Genomic DNA, 12,735 nt, shown 5'->3' on the forward strand with positions numbered 1-12,735 from the left:
CTGGTAACTGGCATCTTTACCATGAACAGAAACCTCCTTATACTTCTATTAAAAAATACTCATCTCTCATCTCTGTCCCTCAATCATAATATACAGTAACAACAATGATACTATGATTCCTTTCTTCCTGCTTCAGTTTCAGAATTGTACTACGTTGTTATACTGCTATATGTATTTACATGTGCTGTAAATATTTTTGAATTCTGATGTCAGATGATAATGTTTAACCTTTATTGTAATGTTGTGGAGCTTTTCTCCCTGTGCATCTGCTGAAAAAGGGCTATTTCGCTCAGACAAACAATCCTGGTCAACAAATGTAAAATAAATAAATAAATAGTTAAAAGTGGTATGATAGGGAGATGAGAAATGCAGACAAGACAAGACTGACAGGATGTGTGGTAACACAATGGGGGAGGGGGAACACAATGGTGAAGAAGACATCAGACAAAGGTAATTTAATGATGAAGGTGGAACTGTACATCCAAGAGGGTTGGACATTGATGCAAAAGGGAGGGGACCACTAGGATGGGGGATAGGATTGGGTTCCACAGCTACAGTCCTTTCCAGCTGTGATCCATTGGAAGTTTACTCATCATGTGGGTACCATTACCACTAGGACCTATCTAAGATGGTGGAGACAGTGCTGAATAGAGACACTATTCATTTAGATACCAAAGGAGGTTCTCCATCTAGCCAGTTCAGGCAAATAACCTCCTGTCAGTTATCTCATCGACAATGTCTGCCAGATTCTGATGGGTGACAAAGATGTTACCTCCACTGGCATTGCTACTGAGTGGTCTACCTGTCCTTGTATTTGGTGCAGGGCTAATTGTAGCAGGTGGTAAAGGTAGGGCAGGAAGTATGGAGGTGACTGTGACAGGCTGAGACCCAGATGTGCTGGGTGCTTCTGCTAGTGACTGCTGCCCCCTGTGGGTGCAAGTCTCAATGCTGCTAAATGTAACAGTAAAACAAATTGATAAAATAAACACATTTAATAGGAGTGATAGAAACAAAGACAGTGGGGGAGAGGGAGCTATACATGTACTTGGCATATGATTAAGTTACACCTAATATAGCTAACTTAATAATAAGGACACTTCCTAATTTAACAAGACTGTTACAATATACAAGTGAGAGGGGGACCTGAACCCATGACGATCAACATCTGTATTCTGAAAGGAAAAGGATTATTTGTGGTGAGCTACCTGGGCAAACCATCAGGGGGCTGTGGACCAGAACACAGTAATGTGATGTCTGACAAATTTACATACACAAAATAAAAATACTGCAATATACATGTCCTTCACAGGTTATAAGTGAAAGAAATAAATATATTTATGATGATTGTTCATGATATAGATGTTTACAAATCCCAAAAATGTTGCTGATTTAGATTTCCCATTTTTGATGATGTACGTAGTATAATGAGACCAACACCGCAATGAGAAAATGATTAGAACACAAATATGGGGGCGAATTGAATCCACAGGTATCATCACAATGTGTGTGATTAGGATCCAAAACAACACTGGAACTGAAGATATACAGGGTGTCTACAAGCTAACTGATACTGTGGGTGGGAATTGGAATGACGTGGTGAAATGGACGCTCCTTTACTTGGCTGTAGAGTGGACCCAAATTTTAAACACTGGGATTGTCCCTTTTACAACTTGACCCACTTGTCCAAGTACATGGCAGAATGCATGCACGGACACACATGCACCGGTAACATTCAACAGTCATACTGCTACCTTTGAACTATGGCAGTTATCATAGACAAGGTAGTGCTTTATGAAAGGTATGCTGTGTGACACTAAATCTATACTACTTTTAATAATAAAAGTTGTACAGTCATGAAGCTAGTATGCTCACTTTTATGCTGTCTTAGTTGTCCACTCTCCTCCTGTGCAGTTGTCTATTTACTTCAGTCTCTTCAAGGGCTATGGAGAGAAGAACAGCAGACTGTAAAAATATGTGTGGGTGGCACACACTGGCAGATTACTTATGTGGCTAAGATAAGTACTACTTATTGTACAAAGGTGGTGACTGCTGTTTTACTTCATTTTCCTGTCAGTCTAGGAGGACAGGATTGTGGTGCACCATGTCACTATAATGGTGATGGCACTGTTCCCTTATGCATGGGATGCCAGTGGAACAGACGACAGCCTGGTGTAAACTATTCCAAGCTTCAGTCTTATACTGAGGCCCTTGATAACACTCCTGCAATAGCCTCTCACTGTAATCTTTATGGAAGAGTTAAAGGAACTTTTTTGACTCCTCCACATACCACCTGTGCCCTCTAAAAGGAGCTCTACCCTCTCCTTCTCTAGCTGTGATGTCACATCTTATAGAATCACAGGGATTATGGCAGAAAATTGGTGCCCTAAACAGTTCTTTCTTGTACCACATGGCACATACCAATGGCCAACAACAGGAACTTCATTTGCATGATGGATGATGGCCTAGGAAAATATAGTTACTATATTATTATGGCTCTCAAAGGCACTTTAAGGTGTGAAAAATGGCAGGCCTGTATCACTGTGTATGCTGTCAAGAAAGCAAACATTACAGTGGCTTCATGTTTACATGGTTATATGTGGAATTACAGACTATCCCATGGAGGCATGGCTCTGACTGCACATATGCAGTGGTACCCACAGTGACCCAGATGTATGCACATTATAGATGAAACTTGAGTGTGACAGTTAGCAGGTGTTTGTGTTGTGCAAACTGAGTTATTCTGAAACAATAATGAGTTGAGCCCTAATTAGCATAATCACTGAGCCAAGCTAGAGGAGTCTGCATGATAAAAGCACAATGGCAGGCAGAAAGCCTCATCACACTATGGAAGAAACTGTAGAACAGCTGGTTCAGAACTTGCACTAGCTGAAATACAGAATTATTCAAGCAAACCTAAAGCATTGATTGCACACGATAAGTGTTACATTTTACAAGTCCATCTTTTCAAATCCATCTGCTTTTAACTGTATTGAGCTTGTTGACATATAAGAACTAGGTTAGTTGATACTTGTAAGTGCATTTGTATTGAGAGTGGGAAATAATTGTTGGGATGAATGACTGTTGAGCATAATGTAATACACACCCATCAACACATACACAGAACATAGTTCAAAACATTCATGTGGGGCTTACGATACCACTTTCAGTAAGTAAATTTGACTGTTGTTTGTATTACGCATTGGTCATTTGTAAAACTATTTATTTCCATGAGAAAACAGTCAAGTCACATTGGTCAGTTGGAAGGGTATGAGTATTGTTTTATGAGGTCATTTGCTAATAAACTATGTACTTGATACTAATTAAAGCATGGGGATACAGATAGGTGTAAGTGTCAGGCATACAAACAGCATGCAATTTGGCCAAGGTGGATACTGGTGGTGCAGGACCACTCGGGAACAAGGCTGATGATTCTACTATTTTCTGCACATACAGAGCAATGTCTAAAATACAGGTGCAGCAGAGGCACACTACGGACTTTGCTGAAAAATCCACCCATAAGTCAAAGTTCACTGATGAGGAGAATGAGGTGTTTCTCCAGGCTGTCCATCTGTGTGGATGATGACTATTTGACCTACATGCTGGGACCTTTCCTGGGAAGACATACTGTCAGGTGTCAGTGCTTTTTGTGGCAGAGCCACTGATATGACATGAGCTGCTGAACAGAGAAGTTAATCCTTGGCATAGGTCAGTGGGGGGCATTGGGAGAACCACCTATCATGGAGATGGAGGAGCTCCCGGTCCTCTTAGAGGCAGTGGCATCTCTACACAGTCACAGTCACAGTGGTGTTGGATGTTGCGGCAGAGCTGCACAGACCACTGAGACAATCTACTGGAGATGCCCCTGGTATGTAGACCTGTGTCTATGTAACAATATATGTAAGTCACCTGCACCCCTTAGTCATTGTTCAAATTATTATAGCTGTCTGATTTATGGTATATAGGAACATTGGGGATTCACCCACCACAGCTATCTGCACAAGGTATACAATTAAATTATTTATTGTTATAATGTTAATATTTGTAAACATCAGTTGCATTTTTTACTTCCTGTGCTGTGTTATACTTACACAGGATATTATTCTTTGGTGTACTCACAGGTGATTCTTTATCCAGCATCAGTACTGTGGAACTGTTTCCACTGAATGCTGGAGGATCTGCAGCCTCTGATAATGATGGTGGGGATGAGCAGACACAATCAGACTATACAGAGTGTGTGTTGGACAGAGGGAGCATGCTCATTGGAATTCCATGGACAGACCATGGACACATGCCTGTGGACATGTCGGATACTCACACCTCACAGAGACAGTAGGTTAATGGGGGAAATTATCAATCAGGAAAGTGTGCTAGGCCTAGTAGACAGATCAGAATCTGTCACTAGCAACCATGGGCACAGAGGGCCACAGAGAGAGAGGTGGGTAACAGTGCTCACTGAAGACATGGTTATCACCTTCCTCTGATGTGTCAGTGGCTGCAGTGCAGCATATGTGCAGGGTCATAATGGAGACACAGGCTAATACTGCCACAGCATTGGCAAAGTTAGTGAGGGTGATGCAGCGCTAGGATTATGACCTAGGGGAGCACATGCCCCTTATGTGTGATTACTTGGATATACTCAGTCACATATTGGAATGAGTCATGTCCTCTTATGTCCTCTCAGACTCACCTGTCAGGGCTGAGGGGCCATCCACAAAATCCATCCACTGCTACATCTACAGATGATGGCCACCATGGCTGTGGATGACCAGGATTCCACTCTCTCAGTGCTAACACTTCCATGGCTACATGTGTTGTGGAGGTGTTTACACCCAGGAGAGGACATCCCAAGGTCATGACAATGGCGATATTGACACATCTCAGCAGATATTGCTGATGGATATGCAGCACAATAGCATCTAGCTAGGGTCATGGTACATTTAGTGCAACTCCTGGGAGAGACAGGTCTTGCGGGTGAGGGCATCATGGGATGCTGAAACCTCTGCAATACATACTCTGGAACAGTCCAGAGCATTGAGCTGCAGTGCTGCACCTGTTGCTGAGGCTTGTGTCCCAGCAAACACACACTCGCACTCCCTACCCAGTACATCACACACACACACACACACACACACACACACACACACACACACACACACACACACACACACACACACACACAGACAAACACGCACATTCTTTCACTGAAACTGGCCCTTCACAAACAGTTTTATGTTAAAGCCCCTCCAACACTGACAGGACACACAACATCACTTTTTGCTTTCATAATCCATAGTATTCATATAATTCCCTGTGAAATATATCCATGCCTGTTCCTCCATCCACCATGTGTGCAAAGATGATAACTGTGTCTTATCCTTTGAACATTGTTATTTGGGTCTGATATACAGCATGACCAGCCTGGTGTTGGTTTTGCATGCATCACATTTACTATAGTGTATCAGCTTTACCCTTGTCTACTATGTTCTGAAGATATGGCTAGCTGCTGCCTCTTTACTGGTGTCACAGAATGTTGTGCCTGCCTCCATCTGGCATGATTGTCTCCTGCTCAAGCTCCTCCATTGACTCTTCATCTGACTCAGACTCTACTATCTGTTGCACTGAGGACTGCTGCGGCATCTGCAAGTGCCCACCCTGCTGTAAATGCTTCCAAAGTATGATATTATGCAACAGTGCTCATGCTGAAATTATTTTGCACACGTGCCAGGGGCATACTGCTGGGCTTCACCGGTTATATCAGTAAGTGAAAGTGTGTCCTCAGCAACCTGAAAATTCATGGAATAAAGTTCCTTGTTTGTGACTGGGCATGATTGAACCCCAGTCTGTTTGATTTTTGTGAATTTCCTATGGATGCAAACTGGTGAAAGACACAAGTTATTCAAAACAGCAAAAAACACGGATCCTTAATGCTCCACGCTAGGTATTGAACCAAGGCACTCGAAATAACAATAACGTGCTTTTAATATCCTTTTAAGTGTACGAAAATACAATCCACTTTTCGTCAAGACAAATAGCTCGACTTCTTCAGAAACCATACAAAAAATAAATGTTAAAACAGGTGACTTAAATACACTATTATGCCTGTCACATGATGAACAAATTAAGGTTTAAAGGTATACAGTATACATACTAAAAGTTATATCCAAACCTCTAATAATTCAATAATTCCCTTCAACCTCAATTGTAGCTAAAAATCTCTCCAAAAAACAATACATATAAAATACAATAAAAAATTACGACTATAAAAAATGTGTATGTATATATGCGTATGTAAGTATTTTATATATGAATAATATGTACACATATATGTATATGTTCAATATTTGTAAGAAGTATATGTAAATATACAAATAAGCATATGAAAACAAATTATGTAAACAAATAATATAAATGTCTGTACACTAATATAGTGTGAATGTATATATTGTGTATAAAATAGATATATAAGTCCATGATGTATAATGTATGAATGGAATGAGGTATGAAATGAAATGTGGGTATATATATAAATATGTATTGTATTAATTGGTTAACCCTATTTATGCATTCTATCGTGCATAGGATGGTGGAACCACAGGATACAATAAAGTACAATATTGACAAAATATGTCCTATGAAATATTCAACAGATAAAAAATGCTAAATGATAGTAAAAAATAAATAAAAAATGAAAAATGAATTAAATTAATTAATTATACATTTACTCATCCCAAGGCTGTGGTTTATATCTATCTGGCTAAATTTTAAATCTTAAAATACACATTATAGTACTCATTTCATTTATCCCTGGATATTGACATGCATTCACTCTCAATTGCCAGAGAAGTTCATTTCTTTCTAATTTCAGTGACTCTGGTCCACTCCTTTCATCATTCCTCAGTTGGTCAATAACTCTGAATTTGAATTGGTGCCCTTCGTTTTCACTAATGTGCTTTGCCAACGCATTTTCTAATTTATTTTTATTTTTACTAATACTATATATATGTTCATAAATTAAATGAGTACTATAATGTGTATTTTGAAACTGCGGTGGTGGTGCTGCGGTAGCGTTGTCGCCTCATAGCAAGACGTTGTTCGTTCGATTCTCAGCTAGAGCGTCTTCTGTGTGGAGGCATAGGTGAATGGGGCGTGCCTTCGTTGAAGGTTGTGCGTCAGGGCTGGTAACCCGGTACGTAAAAATCCACTACCAATCATTAGCGGACCAGAGTTCCGCTGTGGCGAACCCTAACCGGGAAAAGCCGAAAGACACAAAGACACTATAATGTGTATTTTAAGATTGAAAAATTTAGCCAGATAGATATAAACCACAGTCTTGGGATGAGTAAATGTATAATTAATTAATTTAATTCATTTTTCATTTTTTATTTATTTTTTACTATCATTTAGTATTTTTTATCTGTTATTCATTTTTTATGGTTCACCCTAGTGGAACATACATTTTTTATCCTAGTGAATATACATTTTGTTGAATATTTCATAGGACATATTTTGTCAATATTGTACTTTATTGTATCATGTGGTTCCACCATCCTATGCACGATAGAATGCATAAATAGGGTTAACCAATTAATACAATACATATTTATATATATACCCACATTTCATTTCATACTTCATTCCATTCATACATTATACATCATGGACTTATATATCTATTTTATACACAATATATACATTCACACTATATTAGTGTACAGACATTTATATTATTTGTTTACATAATTTGTTTTCATATGCTTATTTGTATATTTACATATACTTCTTACAAATATTGAACATATACATATATGTGTACATATTATTCATATATAAAATACTTACATACGCATATATACATACACATTTTTTATAGTCGTAATTTTTAATTGTATTTTATATGTATTGTCTTTTGGAGAGGTTTTTAGTTACAGTTGAGGTTGAAGGGAATTATTGAATTATTAGAGGTTTGGATATAACTTTTAGTATGTATACTGTATACCTTTAAACCTTAATTTGTTCATCATGTGACAGGCATAATAGTGTATTTAAGTCACCTGTTTTAACATTTATTTTTTGTATGGTTTCTGAAGAAGTCGAGCTATTTGTCTTGACGAAAAGTGGATTGTATTTTCGTACACTTAAAAGGATATTAAAAGCACGTTATTGTTATTTCGAGTGCCTTGGTTCAATACCTAGCGTGGAGCATTAAGGATCCATGTTTTTTGCTGTTTTGAATTTCCTATGGATGTCATTAGCCAGGGATCAGCAACAAGATGGTCCTGGAGGGAAGTTAAGCCTCGCAAAAGATTGGTACAAGTCACAGATATGCCATATGCGTGAGTCACAATATCTATACACACACACACACACACACACACACACACACACACACACACACACACACACACACACTGTAGATGATACCCTGTGCAATACAGACCACCTGGCAGTTGATATCCTTTGTGGTTCCCAGTCCACCAGGCAGGACCTTTATTTCAATGTGGGTACAGTCTCTGCCCCCAGTACCTTTGGGAAATGTGCTATAACAAAGAAATCTCACCTGGTGTTGGCTCTCTCCTCTGGGGTATGTGGGAACCTCAAATGTTCTGCCACATGATAAAACATGGCATTGAGAAACTGATGGAGTGTTTTCAAGACAGATACCTGAGTTGCCCTCATTGTATCTTCAGTGGGTCATGGAAACATCCCAGGCTGCATTTTACACAAACTTCAGAACGAGCTGGCTTCCCAACTAAGCACCATGTTCAATCATAGTCTCAGTTAGGCTTTGTACCCACTGAATGGCGCACAGCAACAGTATCCCACTCCACAAAAGGAGGAGCCACCACTGATCCTGGGAACTATTGCCCTATTAGCCTGACAAGCCTGGTCTGCAAGGCCATGGAACGTATCATCATGGAACCTCATAAACAAAGACATTGGTAACCTCCAAACTCTGGACCCCACCCAGTTCGGGTTTGTGAAAGGCAGATCATGCCTTCTGAACCTGATTGACTTCTTTGAGGCAGTCACCAAAGCCATAGATGAGGGTAAGGTGGTTCACACAGCCTATCTTAACATCTCCAAGGCTTTCGACACCATCCCCCATTCTGGAATTATAGCTAAACCCACTAAACTAGGTATAAATCCCTACATCACAAGATGAGTTGCCAGCTGGCTCACCGACAGAACCCACACTGTAAAAGTTGCAGACTCCAAATCTGACTTCAAACCAGTGACAAGTGGAGTACCAAAGGGTTCAGTCCTGGGACCTCTCCTGTTTGATATCTACTTCTCTGAAGTACAGGCTAACACAGAAGGCCTCTGGCTAACGAAGTTCAGAGATGACTGCAAACTAGGAGCCAGTTGAGTCCCCAAATGATGTGGACATCCTACAGAAGGACCTCACTGAGACAGATGCCTGGTGTCAGGGGCATGGCCTCAAGCTCAATGCCAAAAAGTGCATTGTCATCCCCTTTGGTAAAAACTCTGTACCCATGAACTACCACATAAACGGCATTCTACTTAACGCCAAATGTGTGATAAGAAACCTTGGGACCCAAGTGGACAGTAGTCTCTCCTTTGATAATCACATCGCCACAGTAGTTAGAAAATCCTTCTATGTGGCAGACCTCATCACAAAAGGGTTCTTATCCAGGAAAAAAGAGGTCATTGTTCCCCTCTACTCAGCACTCATTAGATCCATTATAGAGTACAACACCCCTTTTGGAATGTACCTCACAAGACATCTGCAGCAGCTGGAAAGGCCACAGCAGTACCTCACAAAGAGGATTACTGGCCTCAAACAGATGCCCTACACTGACTGTCTCAAAAAAACTTCAGCTTTACTCTGTAGCATATCGCCTACTCCAAGGAGATCTCTGCCTAACATATAAAGCTATGTTAAACCCAGAGCTCTTGGACATGGTACACCTTAAGAAATCCCAATCCCTCCAAGCTACACCCTCTAGGGACCTAAACCCTGTCACCACAATAAACAGGACATGCTGGATGGATAGATTCCTGTCCCAGAGACTTCCTATACTCTGGAACAAGCTACCCATATGTCAAGCAAAGTTCCTCATTAGCACTCTTCAAGAAAAATCTTGATGAGTGGATGGGAAATAGGAAATACACCCTGGGGATCACTTCTGTGTTTCTGCTCGACAGGGGCACAGGAAATTAACTTTCTTGGGTGGTGTAAGCCAGGGAACCTTGTTGGCTAGGCTTACTTAGGCCCTTGCGCCAATAGCCTAGTATAGTACCTACCTATGAACCTATGAAAGGTGCCTATAACATTATCCAATGGGGTAAATACACCATCATTCCCACAGGGCTGCAGAGAAGGCTGACATATCCACAGCTTATTGGCTGGTGTCCCTGTCTAACAATAACAGTCCACAATGTCAATGTCATGGAGTCCTTGAAATGTTAAGTGGGATCGGATATCTTAGCACCTCTGGGAGTGGACTTTTGCACTGTCAGACATGGCAGCAATAGTGATGTCTTGTTGATGGACATTTACTAATGTGGTGGTAACTCCCTACATTCTTTAATGATTACTTTAATCTGAACCCAATCATTTGGACAAGTTCAAATATGCTGCGGGTGCAGCTCAATTGCATGGCATTTATGCATTTGTTAATCACGCCACCATCTTCTTTTTCCTCATTAGCATACACTGAGGGGCTAATTTTAATAATGTTGCTGATTATCATGCTATTATATGGCCATTAGTATATACCTATTTGTCCATGCCACTTGGTCTGCCTGATTCAGAACCTATGTTTCTGAATCGCACACATCTTGCAGATGATCACTCATTGCATAAATTCACTTAGCATGATGAGGAAATGTTTTCTTAATCCAGCTCATAATGGCTTACCATCTTTCAAGTGGCAAAATAAATACAGTAAAATATAAATGTTTCATATTTGAACCCAGAGGATACCACATGTTCAAACAGTGTACTTGAATGTGAAAATACTAGAACATATCATATGATGTCTAAAATGCAAAATGCTAGCAAATCAACTCAGGTCTGATCCTCTGGCCCTAGTATAGTGTGTATAATCGCATCAAATGCTACACTCATATCAGGAAGACCCAGCATCAGCAACAGTTTCTTGTCAGTGGTAGAAAGCAGAATACCCATTAGGGTACCTAATGGAATGTCAGGTGGTTAATTGTCAACCCTGCTAATGTCAAGCACTTAACAGAGATTACACAAATTATTGTAACATACATCAGAAATCTATGCAACATCAACAATACACTAATAAATACAGGAATGCAAACACACCACTCATTATAGCATCTTTCAAAATACATATTAAATAGAAACAATTTATTTTGCAGAGTGCTGTGTCTTCTGCTCCCCTAGTCTGAGGGTAAAACTGTCCAATCTGTAAATGTACTAACTCTGAGGTTAAAACTGTAAGTATACTAACTCTAAGGTCACACTAACTTAGATTAAAGGAAAATTTGATTTTAATATAAAAAATAGCAACAAATCTGGCTAACCACTATTTAATGTATCAGAAACAAAACTGAGACATTTTGTCCCTTTACCTATAACATGAGACTCCATCAGAATCAAGCGTAATTAATCATCCACCCACTACATAACTTCAGAAAAAAAAATATGTGGCATTACCTTAAGGTGTCCATGTCAGTAAAATGTTCTATAATAAACATTAATAATGATTTCAGTATACATAGAGGAATGGTGAGGATGCAGGGAGTAGAGGTGGCAAAGGTGGATTAGTTTAAATACTTGGGATCAACAGTTCAGAGTAATGGTGAGTGTGGAAGAGAGGTGAAGAAGAGAGTACAGGCAGGATGGAGTGGGTGGAGAAGAGTGTCAGGAGTGATTTGTGACAGACGAGTACCAGTAAGAGTGAAAGGGAAGGTCTACAAGAGGGTAGTTAGACCAGCTATGTTGTATGGGTTGGAGACAGTGGCATTGACAAAAAGGCAGGAGTCAGAGCTTGACGTGGCAGAGCTGAAGATGTTAAGATTTGCACTGGGTGTGATGAGGATGGACAGGATTAGGAATAAGTATATTAGAGGGTCAGCCCACGTTGGAAGGTTTGGAGACAAAGCCAGAGAGGCAAGATTACGTTGGTTTGGACATGTGCTGAGGAGGGATGCAGAGTATATTGGGAAAAGGATGCTAAGGATGAAGCTGTCAGGTAACAGGAAAAGAGGAAGGCCTAAGATAAGGTTTATGAATGTGGTGAGAGAGGACATGCAGGTGGTTGGTGTGACAGAGCAAGATGCAGAGGACAGGAAGAAATGGAAACATTTGATCTGCTGTGGTGACCCCTGACGGGAGCAGCTGAAAGAAGAAGAAAAAGAATGATTTCAGTATACATATGCTATAAAAAACATTCAGCATTATAAGAACGTATTTTACAAAAACATCACTAGAACTCAATATATGTGAAAACTCTTCCTTAGCTTTCTCGTAGTTTTCCTATTGTAAAACCTTTTGATATCATGTACAAATAGCAATATAGACTGCAAAACTACCATCACATATACAGTGTTTGACTTAATCTTTTTTTTGCTCCATCTCTTCATTAATGTGAATGGTCCTTAATTAATGAATTTACAAGGGGAACATAAAGCACTCTTGAGCACCCACTTTTCTTTATAAGACTGGTTTACAACACAACTGTTTTTATCCATTTGAACTAATTTCTTAATGCAAGGTTTGTTCTGACACGCAAATTG

Source organism: Protopterus annectens, chromosome 1.part0 (genome assembly GCF_019279795.1).
Source record: "Protopterus annectens isolate FY-2018-M chromosome 1.part0, PAN1.0, whole genome shotgun sequence".
Classification (NCBI taxonomy): domain Eukaryota; kingdom Metazoa; phylum Chordata; order Ceratodontiformes; family Protopteridae; genus Protopterus; species Protopterus annectens.